The sequence below is a fragment of the Chlorocebus sabaeus genome, chromosome 18 (assembly GCF_047675955.1).
Source record: "Chlorocebus sabaeus isolate Y175 chromosome 18, mChlSab1.0.hap1, whole genome shotgun sequence".
Taxonomy (NCBI): domain Eukaryota; kingdom Metazoa; phylum Chordata; class Mammalia; order Primates; family Cercopithecidae; genus Chlorocebus; species Chlorocebus sabaeus.
The window spans coordinates 70,481,815-70,506,044 of NC_132921.1; the positions used below are offsets into that span (position 1 = coordinate 70,481,815).

The 24,230-nt window shown below is 44.9% G+C and overlaps 2 long non-coding RNA genes across 3 annotated transcripts in view; both read left to right on the forward strand.

Annotated features, from left to right (window-relative positions):
- LOC119618519 (uncharacterized) overlaps positions 1 to 5,620 on the forward strand; it is a 38,889-nt gene extending 33,269 nt beyond the window's left edge. For both annotated transcript variants that reach the window (XR_005234838.2, XR_012089339.1), the window contains one exon: positions 2,535 to 5,620. This is a non-coding gene — a long non-coding RNA (uncharacterized lncRNA). The remainder of the gene's footprint in view (positions 1 to 2,534) is intronic.
- Positions 5,621 to 13,199: 7,579 nt separating this feature from the next.
- LOC140709017 (uncharacterized) lies at positions 13,200 to 22,859 on the forward strand. The gene is made up of 4 exons (XR_012089338.1): positions 13,200 to 13,352; positions 16,052 to 16,128; positions 20,981 to 21,098; positions 21,695 to 22,859. It is a non-coding gene; the product is annotated as an uncharacterized lncRNA (long non-coding RNA).
- Positions 22,860 to 24,230: the final 1,371 nt, after the last annotated feature.

A 24,230-nucleotide genomic window follows, 5' to 3' on the forward strand; every position in this document is an offset into this window, starting at 1 on the left:
ATCAGACTCAATCATTTCTAATGGCTTTGCTAGCTCTAAAATTCTAAGATATAAGATATATTTTTCTTCTCTAATTCCCTCAGGACCCAGAAGAGGAAGAAAAGTCAGCATACTTATTTTTTTCCTGTTTTCCTTCTCCCTGACATGCAATTATTCTATTTTTCTGAATTTCTAGAGCAGTGCTTTCCCATAGAAATACATCTAGCTTTAAATTTTCCAGGCCAGACACAGTGGCTCATGCCTGTAACCCCAGCACTTTGGGAGGCCAGGGCAGGGGGATCACTTGAGGTCAGGAGTTCAAGACCAGCCTGGCCAACATGGTAAAACCCAGTCTATACTAAATATAGAAAAATTAGTCAGGCGTGATGGTGGGCACCCGTAGTCGCAGCTACTTGGAAGGCTGAGGCAGGAAAATCGCTAGAATCTAGGAGGTGGAGGTTGCAATGAACCGAGATTGTGCCACTGCACTCCAGCCTGGGCAACAGAGTGAGACTTTGTTTAAAAAAAAAAAAAAAAAAAAAAAAAATTATAGTAGCCACAGTTTTAAAAGCAAAAAGACATGGGTGAAGTTCATGTTAATTATATATTTTATTTAGCCAAATATATCCAAAATATTCTCATTTCAACATGTAATCAATGTAAAAATTAATGAGATGGTTTACATACATATTTTTTGTATTAAGTCTTAGAAATCCAAAATGTATTTTACATTTACAACACATTCCAATTCAAAGTAGCTACATTTCAGGTTCCATAGTCACATTATAGCACCAGACCCATCTGATTCATCTTTTATATAACAAAGTTGCGGATTGTTTTTCAGCTGCCCTGGACCCTTGGGTCACATGACCTGGGCATGCCCAGATGAACCAAGAATCACAGGGAGAACCTAAGTGCTCAGGCTGAGGATGAGGGACTGGATTAAGAAATGGACACAACATGGCAGGATCCAGGATCCAATCAGACTGAGCTGTGGCGTCACCCCATGGCAGGATCCAGTGAGATCATGCCTCATTACCCTTTGCTTATAAAAACCAGATCCAGCTCCCAGTCCAGGGAGGTACTGCTTTGGGAGCTGTCCCAGGTGTTCTTCTGCTCTGTTGCAAGTAAGAAAATCCCTTTGTTAACAATCCTCTTTGGTTCTGGTCATTGGGCTGTCACCCACCAAGCAACCAAACCCACCCACTGTATGGGAAACAACACATGACTGATGTGGGAAGGTCCTATGTCCTGGAGTGGACAGCACAGTGACAACCCTATAGTTAGAGGGCTGATATGTGGCTGTTCGGGTACCCTGAAAAATAGGCCTGTTTGGTTACCCAGTACCACAACCTAGGGATGGTCTGGAATGCATAGGAAAAGCTGCGGACCGAGAGGAAACATTTCTCTACTCAAAAACCTGCAGTGTACATGCTTCCTTCTCAGACCATCAGTCCTTCCCTTCCAGAACACATGATAATCGATATTTCTTTTTTTTTCCAGCCCTAATACTGCTTCTCAGCAACAAAGCTGAAAGTGTTTTTCTCAACAGACCACTCCCCAGAGAAGAATGTAATTATATCTCTGTCTTTGGACTCAGGCGGATAATGATTACCCACAAAAATCCCTGCTGTAGAAACAATGAGCATTTGTACTAGTGCTCTTCGTTTTTTAAATGATGCAGAAACATCCATTAATTCACCAACCCTATTGCAGGAGCCTGACTTGGAGACTGTCTGCAATTAATGTATTTTTTTGTTGTAAGACATGAGAGCAAAAGAGGATAGAAATAATTAGAATCTAATTTGGAAGTCGGTGATGTAGACTTCAGTTTGAGATATCATGTTTGTCCTTTTATAGAAACACTTGGAACAGTGAGTAAGAGGAGTAATAAGAAATTTTGCACATTAAAATAAGACAGACTATTCTGTATGGGGGAAGATAAAGTTTTTTTAAAATTCAGCCAACACACTCTGTGAAATAAGAGTATTATCTATGTATAGAAGTACAGAGCTTCTACTTCTTATCAAAGTGGCTTCTGGCATCTTTTAATTTCATCATCTTTCCATTTTCTTATCTTTTTCTCTTGGGGATGGCAGTGTAGTTCAAAGGAATAAAAGGAAATATAGGAATTAAGTATTTCCTGCTTTCTTTTTGAGACAGGGTCTTGCTCTGTCGCCCAGGCTGGAGTGCAGTGGCATGATCAGGGCTTACGGCAGCCTCAACCTCCTGGGCTCAAGCGATCCTCCCACTTCAGCCTCTCAAGTAGCTGGGACCACAGGCATGTGCCACCACGCCAGGCCAGGCTGATTTTTTTTTTTTTTTTTTTTTCCCGCAGATGGGATCTTACTTTGTTGCCCAGGTCTCAAACTCCCAGGAGTAAGTGATCCTCTCACCTCAGCCTCCCAAAGTGCTGGGATTACAGGCATAGCCACAGGGACAGCCTTCTACTTTCTTAAGGGGGCAAGGGAAAGACAGAGTATGTCTGTCAACATCAGGCACTTATGTAACATTTGTCACAGTGTGTCAAACTAACCCTCTCCTCATCCCTCTAGGAACAGACTTGGCAAGCCAGAGGGCTGAAGAAGCTAGAGGGGCCACGGGATAAACCACTGATGAAATCACTGGTGGGAACATGAGATTTCCCTGTGTCTCACTCAAGCCCGTTGCTGCAATACTGATTCATCTGTGTGCTTTTTGTGTCAATGGTTCCAGACAAACGCCGTCATGCACTCTCTCCCTTTTTCATCATTGGTATCAACTCAAAAAAGATGGGCTCCAACAGAAGGAAGAAGGATTATACCACATATAGTATAAACAATAAATTTGGGGCCAGGTGTGGTGGCTCACACCTGTAATCCCAGCACTTTGGGAGGCCAAGGCGACCAGATTGCTTGAACTGAGGAGTTCAAGACCAGCCTGACCAAGACAGTGAAACCCCATCTCTGCTAAAAATACAAAAATTAGCCAGGTGTGATTGTGCGTGCCTATGATCTCAGCTACTCGGGAGGCTGAGGCAGGAGAATCCCTTGAACCCGGGAGGCAGAGGTTGCATGAGCCGAGATTGCGCCACTGCACTCCAGCCTGGGCCACAGAGTGAGACTCTGTCTCAAAATAATAATAATGATGATAATAATAATAATAAATTTGCAGATCTTCAGGTATTTGGCACATTTCTACATTATTACTGTCCATTTTTAAAAGGTTGATGCTTACTGAAATGGTGTCTCCTTCTGGTGTTCTCATAGACAATAAATAAACTCTTCTAGGCCTTTGTACTTCCCCGAGCACTTCCACAGGCATCTGCTGGCTGGTCTCTCACTGGGCATCAGTGCCACAGAGAAGGGAGGTGGACTCGACAGTAATTAATGTGAATGAGGAGGGTCAGCACACCAGTGGGCTAGCCAGGCTAAAATTTCTTAAAAGGAAATGGCGAATTGGTTTTCTTTGTAAAAGTTCAGGTCCTGCTGTTTTTCTTTTTCTTTTCTTTTTTTTTTTCCTTTTTTTGTAGCCTGGCCAACTGTCTCTTCCTAGGTGAAAGTGGACTTGGATTTCTTTTGTTTCAGCAGCCACTATCTGCTATCTTTACCCTGAAAATGCACTTTCCACCTGTCCCCATCTTCCACTCAAGCCTCAGGGATTATAAAAAGGACTCATGTTTACCACTGTATGTTGGGTCAAAGAGTATCAACACATTGGAAATTAGCCTAATCCTTTAAACTCCATATAATCTGTGTCCTTCATTTTGCTCCCATCCCCAAATATTTCATTCAGTACCAAAGTCCCCAAGAGAAAATGGATTTCTTCCTAGCTGGACCTGGGGCATCTGGCCAGATCCCCATCATGTTTCACCCCAAGCTACCCCTTAATCCCAGATGGGGCTTTAGACTCCTTTGAGAGAGATGAGGCCTGTCAAGAACTGTAAAAGCTCTGGAACTTTCTCCAACTTACACTGTTAACTGTTTCATTGATGCTGGCAGAAGCCTCTTGGGTCAGAGACAAAGCACTTTATTACTAACAGCACAGCAAACAACATGAGCATATTTGCCCTAGTTCTCTTCCCCATACACAACATAGGGATGACATCATAGTCCGAGATGATACCTGCGCATGCAGTGGGTTGCGTTACAGGAGAGGAACCCAGGGCTAAGGGCCCGACCCTTGAGCAAGCAACAAATGAGCCAGTCTTTCTCCACTTTGACCTGTTTAATTGCCTGTGTGACTAATCAGAGAAACCATTCGGTATCAGGAGACAGATCAGTCTTAACATTCAGTACACTCGGCTGGGCACAGTGGCTCACGCCTGTAATGCCAGCACTTTGGGAGGCCAAGGCGGGCGGATCACCTGAGGTCAGGGTTTCAAAACTAGCCTGGCCAACATGTCTCCACTAAAAATACAAAAATTAGTCGGGCATGGTGGTGGATGCCTGTAATCCCAGCTACTCGGGAGGCTGAGGTGGGAGAATAGCTTGAACCCAGGAAACAGAGCTTGCAGTGAGTTGAGATCATGCCACTGCACTCCAGCCTGAGTGACAGAGTGAGTAAGACTCCGTCTAAAAAAAAAAAAAAAATCCAGCACACTCAGCAAGAACAGGCAGGGACCTTCAGGGTCCATGGTGGGCTGCCTTTCCCAATAGGACCCACATACTTCTCATTATTCCAATCTTTCCTTCAGAATTACCTAATCCAAGGTGGTACAACACTGAGAGCTAGTGGCCCTGGGCTAACTGTTAAAGACTGCATGAAAAGTACTACTAGTTGCTGAAGGAAAATGGATTGTGGGATGTAAATTTGTCTCCTTATATTTAAACAAAAACCCTCAAAACCCTCTTCCCCATCCCTTCTACGGTTTCAGTTCCTACTGGTCTGTTATGTAAGTTCTCAGTTCCTGTTAGATTGTAACACTGAAAAAGAAACCCTGTCTACCCTCTAAGTTGGATGGAGAATTCAACATAAATAGGAAAGATATGTCTACTAAGCAACTGAAACGTAATATGTCCAAAACCAAACTTCTGGACTTCTTCACACACCACGCTGTCTTCTCCCATAGCTTCCCCTCCATAGAGAAGGTAACCGCTACCCTTCCAGGGCCTCCCGCCAGCAGCCTTGGAATCAGGCTTGATTCCTCTTTTTCTCTCCCATTTCATAGCTTGCTCAACCCCCCAGGCCATCCAGAACCTGAGTGGCTCCCTTCCTCCATGCTGAAGCCACCATCATTTCTTGCCTGGATTGTTGCAGTAGCCTCCAAACTGTTTTGCTGCTTCAGTCTTTACTTTCTCACGCCGTTCTCAATTCAGCAGCCACAGGGTCCTTTCAAAATGGAAAACCACATCATATCACTTCCTACTCAAAACCTCCCATTGACTCCTAACTCATTCAGATTAGAAGACCAGCCAGGTGTGGTGGTGAACACTTGTAGTCCCAGCTACTCAAGAGGCTGAGGGGATGATGGCTTTGGCCAAAGAAAGAAGAACAAGGAGGAGGAAGAGGAGAAGAAGGCGGCTAACTTCTTGTAGTGACGTGCCAGGTTCTATATCTCTTTGATCTGATATCTGACTACTGTCCTCTCATGGCCTCCCCATCCCCCTACCCCCAATACCTGGAACACAAATGCCTGTGCCTGGCCCTTGGCATGTACACAGCCCCTCCCTCTGCCCAGGTGCCCCCTCCACCAGCTGTCCATGGGGCTTGCTCCTGCTGCTCCTTCAGGGCTCCCTACCCCAGCATTCCCCATTCCTTTGTTTGTTTGTTTTGAGACAGAGTCTCACTCTGTCGCCCAAGCTGGAGTACAATGATGCAATCTTGGCTCACGGCAACCTCCACCTCCCGGGTTCAAGTGATTCTCCTATCTCAGCCTCCTTACTAGCTGGGATTACAGGCGCCCGCCACCACACCAGGCTAAATTTTTGTGTTTTTAGTAGAGACAGGGTTTCGCCATGTTGCCCAGGCTGGTCTTGAACTCCTGAGCTCAAGTAATCTTCCCACCTAGGCCTCCCAAAGTGCTGGGATTACAGGCATGAGCCACCGCGGCTGGCCCCCGTGTTATTTTTATCCACAGCACTTATCACTGTCTGAGGTAGTACAGATGTTTATTTCCTTGTTATGATCTGTTTCCTCTGACTACAATAAAAACTCCATGAAGTCAGGGATTCTATTTGCCATTGTGCACCAAACCCCAATGCCTAAAAGGTGTCTGTCATACACTAGGCATCTAATAAATTGTCGAATTCATTAATTCAACTCATATTTATCATCACTTTTTTCATTTGCAGTTCAAGGCGGAGAGAGAGACAAATCAACAGGTACTTATAATACGGTGGGTAAGTGCTATATTTGGAGAAAATATAGGGCATTACAGAGTCACAAAGGAGAACCAGATGCGAATAAAGAAATAAGGAAATATGGCCAGGCACGGTGGCTTAAGCCTGTAATCCCAGCACTTTGGGAGGCCGAGACGGGCGGATCACGAGGTCGAGATCAAGACCATCCTGGCTAACACGGTGAAACCCCGTCTCTACTAAAAAAATACAAAAAAAAAAAAAAAAAATAGCCAGGCGAGGTGGCGGCGCCTGTAGTCCCAGCTACTCAGGAGGCTGAGGCAGGAGAATGGTGTAAACCCGGGAGGCGGAGCTTGCAGTGAGCTGAGATCCGGCCACTCACTCCAGCCTGGGCGACAGAGCGAGACTCGTCTCAAAAAAAAAAAAAAAAAGAAAGAAATAAGGAAACATAAGCGCGCTCAGAGAAGTCCTCTGATACCCTGCATGCTCCGATTCGGCATAAACAGCCTCCTATCTGACCTGGGGAGTTCTGGTGCTTTTGTTTGAATTTGTGATTATAAATGTGTCAGATATGTCAGTCATTGCCTTCCTAGGCAAATGCAAAATGCCAAAACATTCTCTTATCAAAAATAATAGCCTGGGGCCAGGCGCCACGGCTCACACCTGTAATCCCAGCACTTTGGAAGGCGAGATGGGCAGATAACTTGAGGTCAGCAGCTCAAGACTAGCCTGGCAAACATGGTGAAACTAAAAACACAAAAATTAGCCAGGTGTAGTGGCGGGTGCCTGTAATTCCAGCTATTCAGGAGGCTGAGACAGGAGAATTGCTTGAACCCGGGAGGCAGAGGTTGCTGTGAGCTGAGACAGCACCCCTGCACTCCAGCCTCTGACAATAAGACTCTGTCTCCTAAATAAATAAATAAATAAAATAAAATTGTAAAAAAAAGTAATAGCCTGGGAGTCAACAAAAACAATGTTCCTATGGGAACATAGTGTTTTGTTTTGTTTTGTTGTTTTTTTTTTTGAGACAGGGTCTTTCTCTGTCACCCAGGCTGGAGTGCAGTGGCACGATCACGGCTCACTGCAGCCTCCACCTCCTGGGCTCAAGCAATCCTCCCACCTCAGTTTCCCGAGTAGCTGGGATCACAGGCACGCACCACCACACCTGGCTAATTTTTTGTATTTTTTTCTTCTAGAGATGAGGTTTTGCCATGTTGCCCAGGCAGGTATCAAACTCCTGAGCTCAAGCGATCCACCTGCTTCGGCCTCCCAAAGTGCTGGGATTACAGGCTGTTTTATATTTTTTATGAATTAAGTATCTTTAAATATTTACTGAAGAATTTATTTTAATTATTCTAAATTTTCTTCTAATTATTATGAATGTAGATACATGTTTCACAAAATTACAATTATATGCACATAAAATCTATAGTACATAAAATCTATACGGGGGTGGCTCACACCTGTAATCGCAGCACTTTGGGAGGCCAAAGTGGGCGGATCACCTGAGGTCAGGAGTTCGAGACCAGCCTGACCAACATGATGAAACCCTGTCTCTACTAAAAAGACAAAATTAGCCAGGTGTGGTGGTGCACGCCTATAATACCAGCACTTTTGGGAGGCTGAGGTGGGTAGATCTCCTGAGGTCAGGAGTTTGGGACCAGCCTGGCTAACATGGTGAAACCCTGCCTCTACTAAAAATACAAAAATTAGCCAGGCATGGTGGTGGGTGCCCATAATCCAAGCTACTCAGGAGGCTGAGACAGGAGAATCGCTTGAACCTGGGAGGCAGAGGTTGCAATGAGCCGAGATTGGGCCATGGTACTCCAGCCTGGGCAACAAGAGTGAAACTCCCTCTCAAAAAAAAAAAGCTATAGCTTTTCATGGAATATCTGCATTTGCACATACCTCTCCTCTGCAGGACATTCTTTCATTCACCCAATTGTTTTCTGCTCTTTCTGGTGCCTTTCTTTTCTTCAGGCAACAGTTATTCGAAGAAGTCATCAGTGTGGGGGCTTTTCCTATATGCTCAGGGTTACAAAATCAGCTTTTCCCATCATTTTCCCCTTGGTATCTTCCTCCTCCCCCTCCTTCCTCCTTTTGTCTTCTATTCCTAGAAGTCTGTGTCTTTTCATAGTTTGGGGATTTTGTTGTTGTTGTTTTGACAGAGGAATTAAGGTCACACATGTACTTAATCACCTGAGCCAAGTAGCCTCTTTTCCCAAAGGCCACGGAGCTTTGCCCAGGTGCCTCTGCACTGTCATCGCTCACTCATTGGCCTTCCTTTCTCTTCCTCCAGGTCCAGGGGAAGCAAAAATTCCCTTAATGCTTCATAAAAATTAGAGCTAGAAAGAAAAAAAAATTTTTTAATTAATTAATTAAGAGCTAACAGCTAATATTTATGAAGTGCTCGCCATGTGCTCAGCATTCTGCATAAATTCTGTCACTCCCACTTCACAGTACCTCCACAAAGTAGGTAGCAAGGCAAAAATCTCAGCCTCAGAGAGGGCAAGTGACTGGTGTGAGGTGCTCTGAGTTCTGAATCATGGAACATTCATTTCACGTGTACCTAAACAGTCTGACCATGGAGCCACTTCCAGCCGCAATGCAACGCGCAACGCTGGTCGGGGAAGCTACCAAGGAGTTAACAAGGCAGTGAGTAACACTGCAGCTGTTACAAGAATCACTAGAAATCGTGGATTTGTAGAATATCAACCATATTTTGTCCTTGTCTTGAAGGAAAGGGACTAGGGCTAGGATTACCTTTTCTTTTTGAGACAAGGTATCACTCTATCACCCAAGCTCACTGGCTCACTGCAGCCTTGAATTCCTGGGCTCCAGCAACCCTCCCGCCTCGGCCTCCGTAAGTGTTGGGATTATAAGCATAAGCCATGGCGCCTGGCCTAGGGTTACTTTTCGAATGTCTTCTTTCTGGATTCTCTAGGTTTTACTCTAGGATGGATCCCACCCGGTTTGGCTTGAGTAGAATGCTGGTAAAGCTATCTAAGGTTTAGGTCCCCGGGTGATTCCCAGTAGCGAGATTCTCAGCAACTTTCAGAACTCACGTCTGTGCTTGCTTCCTTTTTGCTACATCAGCCCCTGACCCAGGACCAAGCTTTATTTGGTCTCAGCAGCCACCTGAGAACAGCAGACGCTCAGGATTCTGCCCTGATTGCTGGTGTTTCTACCAAAGAAGGGCCGTTCCCTGTCTGGTCGCAAAGGTTCCTCCTCTTGGATTCAAGCTAACCTTGGCCTGCATTGATTTGAATGTTACCTTTTCCCTATACTGGCTCCACCCTAGAAGTTTCTTTGGCTCAGACTCCTAGAAAACCAGAAGCTGCCCTTGCCTTTGCCTTCTGTCCTTCTCAGTTTGTCCAAAATATTCCTCGCCAAGCCATATAGGCTGACTTGACCTTAAATGAATCTCAGCCCCTCTTCACTGTGCTGTTCAGTTGGCACCTGGCCTGTTCTCAGTGGGGCCTGGTGACCGCGATGGCAGGTGCCTTTCTTGGGGAACCCAACTGCCTTGCATGGGATCTTCCAACCCAGCTGTTACTTCCTATTTGAAAGCTTTAGACCCAAGTAGGTCCACTACAAACTCTGTTTCCAGCCCGGAAACAAACTTTTCTAATTCTCAGTTCATTTGCATAACAGAAACGACACCAAACCCAGTGGGTGTTCATGTCCCTCCCAGATCAGGTGACCCACTCTGCAACCCCACTCTCTTCCCCTGGTTCCTTCTGATGATTCACCTGTGAGTTACATGCTTTCCCCTGTGCTAGGGCTGTCCTCTAGCCTAGACCCGACCGGGATATTTTGACAGTGTTGAGCAGTGCTTTTCACATTTCAGTCTTTCATTTACAGTGGTCACGATTGTTGTCATAGATAAATAGATTTTGTCATAGATAAATAAGTATCATCCATACTATTAATTATTTAATGTATTTTTCTTTAAATCAACTTAGTTTTTAACTTTAAACCCAATATTCTTCAGTGTTGTCCTAAATAATATTACCTTCAAGATCAGTGGTTGGATGTGCTAGTTATATATTTACTTTTTTTCTTATTTTTTGTTTTGTTTTTTATTTTATTTTAATCATCCACCTCAAAATGTCACTAGTTATATATTTTCTTTTCTTTTCTTTTTTTTTTTTTTTTTTTTTGAGACAGAGTCTCACTCTGTCGCCCAGGCTGGAGTGCAGTGGCACAATCTCAGCTCACTGCAACCTCCGCCTCCTGGGTTCAAGTAATTCTTGTGCCTCAGCCTCCCGTGTGGCTTGGATTATAGGCAGGCACCAGTACACATGGCTAATTTTTGTATTTTTGGTAGAGACAGGGTTTCACCATGTTGGCCAGGCTGGTCTTGGAACTCCAGACCTCAGGTGATCTGCCCACCTTAGCCTCCCAAAGTGCTAGGATTACAGGTGTGAGCCACCTCACCTGGCCTAGTTATATATTTTCAAACACACATTAACTAAACAAATAATTATGAGAACTGAGTCCATCTATATCAATATGATATAACTTTTTGTTCCAGGAAACACTCACCCAGGAAAATAAGAGTGTAAGCCAATATGTAACTTGGCAATTTGCTTCAGAAAATTCCTGCAAATCAATGTATTTGGGCAGGCGGTTTGCTTACCTGGGCAAAGAGCTCGTTTAGTAGACAAGATTACTCCTAAGGACCCTCGCCTCACATGCCTTCAAATCCTCAACGATTGTCAGAAACCGGGCCCAACCCCAATCTGTTCTTACAGTTTTGCCGCGTTGCCCAGACTGGTCTCAAACTCCTGAACTCAAGCGATCTACCTGCCGCAGCCTCTCAAAGTGCTGGGATTACAGGTGTGAGCCACCATGCATGACCTGACATTTTATTTCTTTTTTAAACTTACTTTATTGTATTTTTATCTTTTTTCATTTTTTGGCCTGAAATTTCATATGTTCAACTGTTTACCACCTAAAATCATCTCCTGCATTAGGAGTGGTAGGCACAGCAGCCTTTGATGAAACATTCCTCTAAAAACACAATCAGAAAGTTCCTCTTCCAGCACTCCACCGTCTCCCCCATGCCTCCTTTCTCCTTCAGTCTCTGATGTTCCTCCTCCTCCCACACCTTCACCATCAGTGCCTTTTGCACCTGAGGTCTGCCTGCCTTCTGTGACTCCGAAGGACATAAACTAAGGGAGACAGCAATTTCCAGCAGATGAGCAGACAGTATTACAGCGAGACTTGCAAAGTGATAAGCAACCTCTGTGGTTTGAAAACACTGTTAACTGAAAATGGAATACTAGACCATCACGGAGCTCATCGTGACACTGGCCACTCTGAAGCCAAATTTCAAGTTTGGAAATTCACCCGATACGGTGCAGTGTCACTGCAGTTGACGCGATGTGATATGAGGGTCTGCACCAAGAAGGCTCCTCTGCCCCAAATTTCTTGCCTTTCCTCCGTTTTCCCCACAACTCACGAGTCTTAAAGGGCATAACATTTTAACTATAACTTAAGGGAAACTTTAACTTTTTTTGTTTTGTTTCGTTTCTTTTTGAGATGGAGTTCTGTTCTTGTTGCCCAGGTTGGAGTACGGTGGCACTATCTCAGCTCACTGCAACCTCTGCCTCCCAGGTTCAAGCTATTATCCTGATTCAGCCTCCCATATAGCTGAGATTACAGGTGTGCGCCACCACACCTGGCTAATTTTTGTATTTTTAGTAGAGACAGGGTTTCACCACGTTAACCAGGCTGGTCCCAAACTCCTGACCTCGGGAAATCTACCCACCTCAGCCTCCCAAAGTGCCGGGATTACAGGCGTGAGCCACCACACCCGGCCAACTTCAACTTTTTAACTTGAACTTGAGCAACACTTTTCTGGTCCTTCAAAGGCAGCAAATCTGAGGAGATATGATTATAACCACCATTGGGACCAGCATGGTGACTTGTGCCTGTAATCCTAGTGCTTTGTGAGGCTGAGGTAGGAGGATGGCTTGAGGCAGGAGTTCGAGGCTGTAGTGAACTATGATCACACCACAGCACTCTAGCCTGAGGACAGAGCCAGACCTTCTCTAAAAAAAGTAAATAAAACAATTAAAAAAATTTTTTTTAACTCAACCATTGGTATTTATGGATCACTTATAATGGCTAGGATGTTTTTAAGGTCTCCACTACCTTGCCTGTGTGCTTTGATTCTTAAAGAACCCTGAGAATGGTAGGTATTATTTTCCAGTTTACAAAGGAATTAACCCAGGCTTCAAAAGGTTTGATGATTTGCCTGAGGTCACACAGCTAGTAAGGGGCAGGCCACGGCTGCCTCACCAAGTCCCTGCCCCTAACATTACTGGGAGTGGATCCATAACATAAAAGCAGCCTCTGGTGTTTGTGTAGCCCTTGTTGGTCTTATAGACTGCTCGTTCATTTTCTCGTTTCCTCACGGGACACCCCCTTAAGGAGGCAAGCTGGGGGTATTTTTAGCAATGGTTTGTCAGTTCCACTTCCTCTGGGATAAGCTGCAGCAGGTTAGCAGAGGAAGGAGGAAGCAGAGTGGGACGACGGAGGAGGAGAGAGACCACGCGGAAGGGAAGGCCCTCACTCCTCTCCAGGCCCGTCCCACTCCCGCAGAACACTGTCCTGACATTTGGGCGACAGAAGGGTGCCCTGCTTCGAGAAGGAAAACTACCGGGGACCCATGTGCTCTGTAAAACATATAAGGCGCTACACAGGGAAGGAAAGCAGTTCCACTGAGATTGGTAATAAATAACAGCTGTAAACAGCGTAAAAGAATAGCGTTAAGGGTCTTGTCAGAGTGCCCCACAAAGGTAAAAAGTCCTTGTTGGGGTTCAGGCTCAGCTGTAGGCTTTAAATTGTTTAGAGATATTTACAATTCTAAGATAGAGAAATCTAGGGCAATGAAGGCGCCTGCAGCTATTAAATGGTGTCACTAATCACTGTGAATTAGTGATTTATGTTATTTCTTTTTTTTTTTCTTTTTCTTTTTTGAGACAGGATCTCGCTCTGTGGCCCAGGCCAGAGTGCAGTGGTGCAATCATCAGTCGCTGCAGCCTTGACGTCCCACCTCAGCCTCCTGAGTAGCTTGGACTACAGGTATGAGCCACTGTGCCCGGCTAATTTTTATTTTTTGTAGAGACAGGGTCTCCCTATGCTATGTTATGCAGGCTGGTGTCAAACTCCTGGGCTCAAGTGATTCTCCCACCTCAGCCTTCCAAAGCACTGAGATTACAGGCATGAGCCGTGGCACCTGGCAACTCATGCTGTTTCTAATAGCTACCTACCTAATGTTGAGTATCTACCATGTGGTGGGCACATCACCTATTGGCTTCTCATTTTCAGATTAGGATGCTGAGGTTCAGCTAGCAAGTTTATGCATCGAAATTCAAAACTAGGATTGTCTTGCTTGAATGGCTTGGCATCATCATGATGGAACTTCCAGAGATCAGTCATGTGTTACCCCAACATCAAAGAGAAAAGAATAGACTGGACTGGCAAGCATAGGGTTCCCATTTATGTGCCTCAAATTCCATCCCATTTACTGCCATGGGCATTTTAACTGCCTTTTAAAGAAATATGGCCGGGCACGGTGGCTCATGCCTGTAATCCCAGCACTTTGGGAGGCCATGGCAGGTGGATCACCTGAGGTCGGGAGTTCAAGACCAGCCTGACCAACATGAAGAAACCCCATCTCTACTAAAAATACAAAAATTAGCCAGGCATGGTGGCACATGCCTGTAATCCCAGCTACTCCGGAGGCTGAGGCAGGAGAATCGCTTGAACCGGGGAAGCAGAGGTTGCAGTGAGCAGAGATCACGCCATTGCACTCCAGCCTGAGCAACAAGAGCGAAACTCCATCTCAAAAAAAAAAAGAAAAAAAGAAAGATATTTAGAAACTGGCTGGACATGGTGGCTCACTGTAATCCCAGCACTTTGGGAGGCCGAGGCGGGTGGATCACCAGAGGTCAGGAGTTCGAGAACAGCCTGGCCAACACTAAAAATACAAAAATTAGCCAGATGTGGTGGTGGGCACCTGTAGTCCCAGGTACTCGGGAGGTTGAGGCAAGAGAATCACTTAAACCCGGGAGGCAGAAGCTGCAGTGAACTGAGATAGTGCCACTGCACTCCAGCCTGCACGACAGAGCAGTACTCCGTCTCAAAAAAAAAAAAGGAAAAAGAAATATATAGAAACCTGTTTATACACAAGAAAACCTATTTGAAATACAATGTGGATTTTAGCTTTAGTTTGATTTTTTTAGAGCAATAGAACAGAAGCTTTTGAACTTTTTTTACCTTGACCTACAGAAAGAAAAGCCCTTTACATCATGCCCTAGTATACACAAATACACACGTGTGCAACAGAAATTTCACAGAGCAACATTTACTCCACCTGTGAGAAGCACTCTGACATTTTATTTTATTTTATTTTATTTTATATTTTATTATTTTATTTTATTTTATTTTAGACGGAGTCTCACTCTGTCACCCAGCTGGAGTGCAGTGGTGTAATCTTGGCTCACTGCAATCTCCGCCTCCTGGGTTCAAGTGATCCTCCCACCTCAACCTCCCTAGTAGCTGGATTACAGACATGCACTACCATGCCCAGCTAATTTTTGTATTTTTAGTAGAGACAGGGTTTCACCATGTTGGCCAGGTTGGTCTCAAACTGTTGACTTCAAGAGATCCACCCGCCTCAGCCTCCCAAAGTGCTGGGATTATAGGCATGAGCCACCATACCCAGCCCCTTCTGACATTTTAGATTCTAGTCTAATCTTTCTCTTTTTTTTTAAATTTTTGTTCACAGTCTTCCTTAATTATCTTAAAAAAAAAAAAAAGTGGTAAAAATGTAACATGAGTTCGGCCTCTTCAAATCATTTTAAATATATCTGGCCAGGCACAGTGACTCACACCTGTAATCGTAGCACTTTGGGAGGCCGAGGCAGTCGGACCACCTGAGGTCAAGAGTTTGAGACCAGCCTGGCCAACATGCTGAAACCCTGTCTCTACTGAAAATACAAAAATTAGCCAGGTGTGGTGGTACGTGCCTGTAGTCCCCAGCTACTTGGGAGGCTGAGACAGGATAATCACTCGAACCCAGGAGGTGGAGTTTGCAGTGAGCCGAGATCGAGCCACTGCACTCCAGCCTGGGTGACAGAGCAAGACTGCGTCTCAAATAAATAAATCAAATAGATCTTTCCTTTTTTTGATGCTGCTCATGACCTGCTATATTGATATCAGGATTCACTAATATATTGTTTCTTTTTTTTTTTTTTTGAGACAGTGTCTCACTCTGTCGCCCAGGCTGGAGTGCAGTGGTGCTGTCTCGGCTCACTGCAACCTCTGCCTCTTGGGTTCAAGCAATTCTCTGCCTCAGCCTCCCAAGTAGCTGGGATTACAGGCACCTGCCACCACGCCCGGCTAATTTTTTGTATTTTTAGTAGAGACGGGGTTTCACCATCTTGGCCAGGCTGGTCTTGAACTCCTGACCTCGTGATCCACCCGCCTCGGCCTCCCAAAGTGCTGGGATTACAGGTGTGAGCCACTGCGCCTGGCCAATATGTTGTTTCTACAACAATGGAATCTGAAACCTGGGTCTAACATTGTTTTTTTGCCTGAAATGACACAGTAGAGTAGTTAAAGGTTCAAAAGTAAATAGGAAAGACAGAGAAGGAGAAAAAGAGAAATTTTAAAACTTAGTTATTGATGGCTACTCAGTGGGAATATTACCACCCTTATGCTTTTTTAATTATTGAAAAGAGATGCCATTTATAAATGCTGCTTATTTTTTCCTACAGACTGATCGAAGATGTTGAAATGCCACATTCGCTTCAGTAAACAGATATTTCAAAGTCCAGAGGAAACAAACTCAAAGGTTAGTTCATTTGTGTCTCAAATAATATTCATCAGCTGGTTTGCTAACTAGGGCAAGTCTCTCTGAAGCAAATGCACGAAGGAACGCGGGTATCATCATCCACTAGGTGGCAGTATAGAACAGGAATAGCCTTAGCCTTAGCCTATTTACTGACACGTGGGTGGTGTGAACTGCAAAAGAATTTCGAAATCCAGGACTCCCCAGTAATTCACAAAGATTCCGCCTGAAAGTTTACTTAATGCTCCTGGCATGTTTCTGCCCTTTCTTGGAACATCCCTGAATTTCAGCTTCATTCTTGCTGACAGGCTGGTATTTAAAATTAGTAATATCCCTGGCTACTTCCTTGTGGCAATGTAGATGAACTGTTGCTGTGTAAAGTCAGAGCCATAGTGTTGTCTGTGTTTATTCATGACCTACAAGGTAAGCGTATGCCGTGAAGGTTTTATCTCTCGCCCCCTACCATCTAACAGCTTAAAAATACTGAGTTCCTCACGTCATTCCCATTGCTAACAATTTCCATATTTTTCTTTTTTTGTTGTTGTTGTTTTTTTTTTTTTTTTTGGAGATAGAGTCTCACTCTGTTGCCCAGGCTGGAGTGAAGTGGCACGATCTTGGCTCACTGCAACCTCCACCTCCCAGGCTCAAGCGGTTCTCCTTCCTTAGCCTCCCGAGTAGCTGTGACTACAGGCACGTGCCACCATGCCCAGTAATTTTTGTATTTTTACTAGAGATGGGATTTCACCATGTTGGCCAGGATGGTCTAAATCTCTTCACCTCGTGATCTGCCTGCTTCAGCCTCCTAAAGTGCTGGGGTTACAGGCATGAGTCACCCCACCCGGCCTTTTTTGAGACAGAGTTTCACTCTTGTTGCCCCAGCTGGAATGCAATGGCAAGATCTCAGCTTGATGCAGCCTCCGCCTCCCGAGTTCAAGTGATTCTCCTGCCTCAACCTCCCGAGTAATAGGGATTACAGGCATGTGCCACCGTGCCTGGCTAATTTTTGTATTTTTAGTAGAGACGGGGTTTCTCCATGTTTGCCAGGCTAGTCTTGAACTCCTGACCTCAGGTGATCCACCCGCCGTGGCCTCCCAAAGTGCTGGGATTACAGACGTGAGCCACCCCTCCCCCAGCCCAATTTCTGTATTTCTTAGTTGCTCTGAAAATTGTAAAGTCACTGAACATATTTGATTAACATTTTAGTTCTTGTTGTTCAACTGAAAAGGATGGTCTTCTCAAGTACACATTGGCAAGACATTTTCTCTGCAAGAACTAATAGCTGATAAGTTGGAAATGTATCATAAACAAAAATGTACGCTTTATGCAATGTGATCATATTCTTTTGACATAACCACACATATGAGAGATTAAAATCCCCACAGGTAATATTTGTTCATAAAACTTCTTTATATTAACTTAGAAGTTTTACTTATTTTAAAATATTTTTTGAAGTAGCTAAAGAGAAGACATTTATGAATGATTTTCTCTTGCGAATTTATGACATTTTTGTGTCATCTGAATCTGAATATGTATTACTTTTACAAACAGAAAAATAAAAGTGTTTTGTTATAGAATAATACATAGCTATCAGAGAAAAACATAAATTTTAGTATAGCACAACCTAGAAAGTTATTACTAATAGGTCACATAACTTATGTGCTAAGTTCATCTTGACCATGAATTGCCGATTTTGGAAATATTTTTGAAGTTAGGTCACTTCTACCTATTCTTATCTATAATTAAGCATTCTTCTCAAAGTAGAGAGATCAAGTTGCTCATTATTCTCACCATGAATACAATTAGTAAGATACCTAATAGTAGCACCTTCAGTTGTTAAAAACAGCAAAACCAGTATATCTAATATTTTTTGTCATTCTTTACACCACACAGTAACACATCCATGTGGTGGTTCACAGGTTTAGAGTGTAAGAAGCACTCTCACTTACCTCTGCACATTTCATATTCCTAACAGATGCGTGAAATGGGTGCGGCATCTATAGGGAGACACACTTCTCCGTGTAAGACCATACATCTCCATGTAAGACCATACATCTCCGTGTAAGACCATACATCTCCGTGTAAGACCATACATCTATGCAGTCACAGAGCCAGGGAAGAACTAAGCATTGATTCCGAGTCAGGCTATTTGCCTTTCATTTCTGTGAGCATGGCGTGAATGCTCCATCCATGTTGATGAGGAAGAGGATGCCTTTTTACCAGGCATTCAATGTACTAGATGTTCTTTGTTGCTTTTTCTTCATCTGCACGTGGGGAATGAGCTGGAGGAAGCACAGAAGGACAGGAGTAGCCCAGAACAGCCTGTGAGCACCCGTAATGCTCTCACTCCCAATGCGGAATGGGTTCTGGGAGGATGGCAATACAGGTATTATTCATGCTGAATCTTTTTTTTTTTTTTTTTTTTTTTTGAGACTGGGTTTCACTCTGTTGCCCAGGCTAGAGTGCAGTTGCACAATCGTGTTTCACTGCAGCCTTGACCCCCCAGGCTCAAGCAGTCCTCTCACCTCAGCCTCCCAGGTAGCTGGGATACAGGCACGCACCACCACGCTCAGCTAATTTTTGTGTATTTTTTGTAGAGACAGGGTTTCACCATATTGCCCAGGCTGGTCTCGAACTCCTAGCATCAAGTGATCTGCCCGCGTCAGCCTCCCAAAGTGCTGGAATTATAGGTGTGAGCCACTGCTTCCAGCCCATGCTACATCCTAATACCACATTCATTTATCACATTGTCCATTACCTTTCAAATTCTGTGGCAACATAGCCGTGTGTTCACTCAATTGTTAAGTATTTGTTGAGCATCTCCTAAGCACCCGGGACTACGTTAGATGCTGAGTCCAAAGCTGAGAGCAGCAGACAGGCTCCCTGCCTACGTGGAGTTTGGAGTCTAGCAGGAGAGAGACATTACATTGAAAAGCACAAAGACAAACACATCATTACTAATTCTACGGGGAAACGAAAGAAGAGACTTTATGAGAGACACTAGCAGGAAAGAGACATAATTAGGATGGAGGGGGGGTGTGGCAGGAAGTTTTTCTCAAGAAGTGTCATTTAGGCCTGGCGCAGTGGCTCACACCTATAATCCCAGCACTTTGGGAGGCCAAGGCAGGTGAATTGCCTGAGGTCAGCAGTTCGAAACCAGCCTGGCCAACATGGTGAAACCCCATCTCTACTAAAAATACAAAAATTAGCCAGGCATAGTGGTGCACTCCTGTAATCCCAGCTACTTGAGAGGCTGAGGCAGGAGAATCTCTTGAACCCGGGAGGCAGAAGTTGCAGTGAGCCGAGATGGTGCCACTGCACTCCAGCCTGGGCAACAGAGTGAGATTTCATCTAAAAACAATAATAATAATAAAAGTATTATTTAAGCTGAGACCTAAATGATGAGTAGGGATTTACAAGGAAAGATTTCAGGAATGGTTTCAAGAAGAGGAACTCCCCGACACCAAGGCCCTGAGGTAGGAAAATGCTTAGTTTGTTGGAAGAATTGAAAGAAAGCTCATGTGGGCAGAGCAGACGATGCAAAGGGGTGTGTGGCCAGAGACCAGGCGAGAGAGGCCTTGCTGCCCATCTTAAGTACTCTATGTTTATCCGAAGATCAGTGGCAAGTCATTGCTGAGTTATAAGCAGAGAAGAGACATAATCAGACCTTTTCAAAGATGGCATTGGCAGTTTCTGTTGGGTTAGAATGGAGTGGGAGTCCGCGTGGGAAATCAGTGCAGAGGCCCCAGGGACAGATGGTGGTGACAGCACTGGGGCGGTGGCTGAGGAGGTGACAGGAAAGGGAAGCATCCAGACTTGGTGCTGGATGGGATGAGGGGGGTGAGGGAGAGGGACATGCCTCCAAAGTGTGGCTTGATAAAGAGCTCGTGGGTTTGTCACTCGTGAAGGTGCAGAACAGGAGGGGAACAGCTTTGGTGACTGAGGAGGTGGCATCATCAGGAGCTTAGATGTAGACTTACTAGGGGCAAGCCGTCTAGGAGACATTCAAGTGGCGATGTCAGGGAGGCACTTGAATTTAAGAGTGTCGTTGAAAAGAGAGCCTTACGATGGAGCTAATTGCTTTGGGAGATGGTAATAAAATTCATCAAAACTGATGGGACCATCTTGGGTAAAAGAGTATGATGAAAAGAAAGGAAGATCCAGAACCAAGCCCAGAGAAACCTCTACTCTTACAAATAGATAAAAGGTGCTGGCACCATGGCTCATACCTGTAATCCCAGCACTTTGGGAAGCCAAGGTGGGAGGATCGCTTGAGCAACATGGTGAAACTTCATCTCTACTAAAAATACAAAACTTAGCCAGGCATGATGGCACACACACGTAGCCCCAGCTACTCGAGAGGCTGATGTGGGAGGATCACCTGAACTAGGGGAGGTCGAGGCTGCAGTGAGTTGTGATCGTGCCACTGCACTTCAGCCTGGGCAACAAAGTGAGACCCTATCTTAAAAAAAAAAAAAAAAAGGCAAAGGAGAAGGAAGCAGTTAAAGAGCTGGAGCAGGACCTACCGGAGAGGTAGGAGAAGAACCAGGAGAGTGTGGTGTCTAACAAGTCAAGAGAAGAGAAAGTTCCATAAAGAGGAAGTGGCCAGCAGTGCCCAAGGCAGCTGGGAGCACAACCCATGAGTAAAGCATACAAAGCGCTCAGCAGCAGTTCAAAGAGGAGAGCACTGCACATGAGAAAGGGAAAAGATACCTTTGTAGAAATTTCAACTGTGAGTAGCTGGTTTATTTTCAAGAGCACCTTTTACCCACATTCTGTAGCAGCCAGATAAGTAGGAACTGTCAGTACCATTTTTATTTTCCTAATATTTATTTATTTATTATTTATTTTGAGACAGAGTCTCGCTCTATTGCCCAGGTTGGAGTGCGGTGGCGTGATCTTGGCTCACTGCAACCTCTGCCTCCCGGATTCAAGCAATTCCCCTGCCTCGGCCTCCCGAGGAGCTGGGATTACAGGTATGTGCCACCAAGCCTGGCTAATTTTGTATTTTTAGTAAGGACGGGGTTTCTCCATATTGGTCAGGCTGGTCTCGAACTCCCCACTTCAGGTTATCCACCCGCTGTGGCCTCCCAAAGTGCTGGGATTATAGGCATGAGCCACTGCGCCTGGCCGCCCAGTTGATTTTTTTTTTTTTTTTGTATTTTTAGTAGAGACGGGGTTTCACCATGTTGGTCACCAACTCCTGACCTTAGGCAATCCACCCACTTCGGCCTCCCAAAGTGCTGAGATTACAGGCATGAGCCACCACACCCAGCCTATTTTCCTAATATTTAATTAGGAAAATTTTCAGACATAAAAGTTGAATGCATTACACAATAAGCACCCAGGTGTCTATCACCTGGATTCCACAAGCAACGTTTTATTATACCTGCTTCATCACGTTTCTATCCATCTAACCATCCCTCTAACCGTCCAACAGTCCATCTTAATTTTTGGATGCATTTCAAAGTAAGTTTTAGACATAAGAAGATTTCACAATGAAGCATTTCAGCATCCATGTAATTAACTAGAGCTCAATATCTGTTTATGGTTCTTTTTCTTTTTCTTTTAGGAGATGTGGTCTCACTGTGTTGCCCAGGTTGGACTTGAACTACTCCCCAAGCAATCCCCCTGTCTCAGGCTCAGTAGCCAGAACTACAGGCACTGCCACTGCCCCCAGCCAATGGTTCTTTTTCCTTTAGGGTAAAATTTACAAAGAGCAAACTGCGTAAATCTTCACCGTGCCATTTGATGCCCCTTCCTTCCTTCCGTCCTTCTGTCCTTCCTTCCTTCCTTCCTTCCTTCCTTCCTTCCTTCCTTCCTTCCTTCCTTCCTTCCTTCCTTCCTTCCTTCCTTCCTTCTTTCTTTCTTAGACTGAGTCTCTCTCTGTCGCCAGACTGGAGTGCAGTGGCGCGATCTCAGCTCACTGCAACCTCTGCCTCCCGGGTTCAAGCAATTCTTCTGCCTTAGCCTCCTGAGTAGCCAGGACTACAGGTGCGCGCCACTGCGCCCGGCTAATTTTTGTATTTTTAGTAGAGATGGAGTTTCACCATATTGGCCAGGATGGTCTCGATCTCTTGACTTTGTGATCTGCCCGCCTCGGCCTCCCCAAGTGCTGGAATTACAGGTGTGATCCACCATGCCCAGCCCTTTCTTTCTTTCTACAGACAGGGTCTCACCCTGTCACCCAGGCACAGTGGTGCCTCATGGTTCACTGCAGCCTTGACCTCCTAGACTCAAGTGATCCTCCCATCTCAGCATCCCAAGTAGCTGGGACTACCGGCACACGCCACCACGCCCAGCTAATTTTTTTATTTTTTGTAGAAACAGATTATCCCTGTGTTGCCCAAGCTGGTCTCAAACTCCTGGGCTGAAGTGATCCTCCCACCTCTGCCTACTAAAGCTGGGATTTCAGGTGTGAGCCACTGCACCCTGCCTGATACTTTTGACAAATGCATATCTTGCACGCGTCCTATTAAGTTATAGATTATTACATCGCCCCAGAGTTTGTCACTGCTGCTTTTTCTTTCAGAAAGTGCAGAGAATGGAAGGAACGAGCTCTGGTCCCAGGCTCATGGTAAGAACACAGCCAGTGTTCATTCCCTGCTCCCTTCTGCAAGGGGATTCTACCACCACACACACAGATTCACCCACATTTTCACCACGATAGAAATAGACATTGAACTCCTCCTGAAAGTGCTTTTGTAAACGTTTCACAATAAACCCTTTGTAGAGGACAATGGTATCCAGTGAACCAAGCCCAGCCTGGGAAATCATAATTCCTCACTCCGAATCCTGCTCTGGGCGTGCTGAGCAAGCTTCTGTTGCAGTTCTCTTACTTGTAAAACAGGAACAATAACCATCTGCATCAGAGAAGTGTAACAATGACACTGGCATTTTCATATATTAATGAAAATAGCCCCAGAGAAAAAGGTGAAAAGATTTCAATACCAGGTTAGGAATATTTTCACCAACCTGCCACATTGTCACAGTTTACCCCCTTTGGTGCCCTAACCTGGCCACACTACTACACTGGCATTTTCATATATTAATGAAAATAGCCCCAGAGAAAAAGGTGAAAAGATTTCAATACCAGGTTAGGAACATTTTCACCAACCTGCCACATTGTCACAGTTTACCCCCTTTGGTGCCCTAACCTGGCCACACTACTGAGGAGAGGCCTGCTGGGCACCAGTTTGAATCAGGGATGTTCTGTGTGGGGTGCTGGGTCTGCTCAGATTTGGCACTGGAATCAGGACTGTGGTTGCTTGTGATGTCTTCCCAGGTCCAATATCGATCGCTAACAACCCCTGAAAGAGGATGTAGACTTTGTTTATTTGTTCATTTTCTTGCTTTTGTTTTGTTTTCCTTTGTTTTGTAACTCAGGGCTTTAAGAAGATAGTATTAGAAACTTATTGGTTGGAATGAGGAGAGGGTTTCCAAATTACTTGCCCTAAATCTGGTTTTAAGGAAATCGGAGACATAAATTGAGATAAGAGTACCTTTCTTTTTTTTTTTTTTTTTTTTTGAGATGAAGTCTGGCTCTGTCCCCCAGCCTGGAGTGCGATGGTGTGATCTCGGCTCACTGCAACCTCCGCCTCCTGGGTTCAAGGTATTCTCCAGCCTCAGCCTCCCGAGTAGCTGGCATAACAGGTGCCTGACACCGCGCCCAGCTAATTTTTGTATTTTTAGTAGAGACGAGTTTTCACCATGTTGACTAGGCTGGTCTCGAACTCCTGACCTCAGGTGATCCACCTGCCTTGGCCTCCCAAAGTGCTGGGATTACAGGCATGAGCCACTGTGCCTGGCCAGTAAGAGTACCTTTTAAGTTTTAATTAAAATGTGCTTAAACCTTCTTCCCAAGCTCTGTAAGAAGTCTAATGATTTCCCTGGGTTTATGTTAATTCCTGAGGTTTTGCAGACCCATGTTCACTTCCAGTTCCACAATTCTGCCCTTGCTGAATGCACGCCTGTGTTGGTGTCTACTTCTGCTGTTGTCATCTTTTTCTGCTCTGGGACAATCTTGTCCTGGAATGTAACCTCTTTTCTTTGATTTCTTCCAAACCACTTTCCCAAGGCAAAGCCTTGTATAATCCCATCTCTATATC